The sequence below is a fragment of the Myzus persicae genome, unplaced genomic scaffold (assembly GCF_001856785.1).
Source record: "Myzus persicae strain clone G006 unplaced genomic scaffold, MPER_G0061.0, whole genome shotgun sequence".
In the NCBI taxonomy this organism is placed as follows: Eukaryota; Metazoa; Arthropoda; class Insecta; order Hemiptera; family Aphididae; genus Myzus; species Myzus persicae.
Window position 1 is genome coordinate 863 of NW_019102921.1, and position 862 is coordinate 1,724.

Genomic DNA, 862 nt, shown 5'->3' on the forward strand with positions numbered 1-862 from the left:
AAATAATAATATATTACTGATACAGTGATACTACTGCTATATTTTCAATAATTACGTTCGCTAAATGTACCATCATACCTCAGTTAAAATATTTATATATATATATTATATTATGAGTTGAACAATTTGCTTAGTACACCATATGATACCGCATAGGATAATCCCCACACTGTGGTTATCTTTCGAACTTTAGTATGAAATTCTTCTATTTCGTCATCGTCCCGAGCTAATAATTTATTTTCAAATTTAAGCTGAAGTAAAACTTCAGCTTGTGTATAACCCATAACCACATCTATGATCTCCATTTCTGATGATGATGCAGATAAGTACGCCTATGCAATTATTTGTTTCAGAAATAATATAAATTAAATGTTATTTTCAATACTTACAACACTTTCGGCCCTTAAAATCATTCCAACATCGCCTTCAATATCGCAATCTACATATTCGATGTAATTGGATCCACGGAACAGAAGAAGACCTACTGTCTGTTCCAAGTTCATTTCCTCGAAATGCAACATAATTTCTTGCCATAATTCTGTAACCATCATATTACGCATGCTCAGATTTAGCTGCGAGCAGTAAGATAGATCGGCATCCATGAGATTTAGCATGTTCCATACATGTTCTATACCATCATCACTATTAAAAATAAAATAAATAAATAAGTACACTTTATTAAAAGATTATATTAACATGATTAATATAATTACAAGATTTCTCCATCATCAGAATTATATTCATACACGCTATTGGCTTCAAAGTTTTCATTGAGGAAGGGATTTTCATCTTCATCTTCATCACTACCATTATTTTGATATTGATTATCGCTAAATAAATTTAAAAAAAAAAAATGAATAAT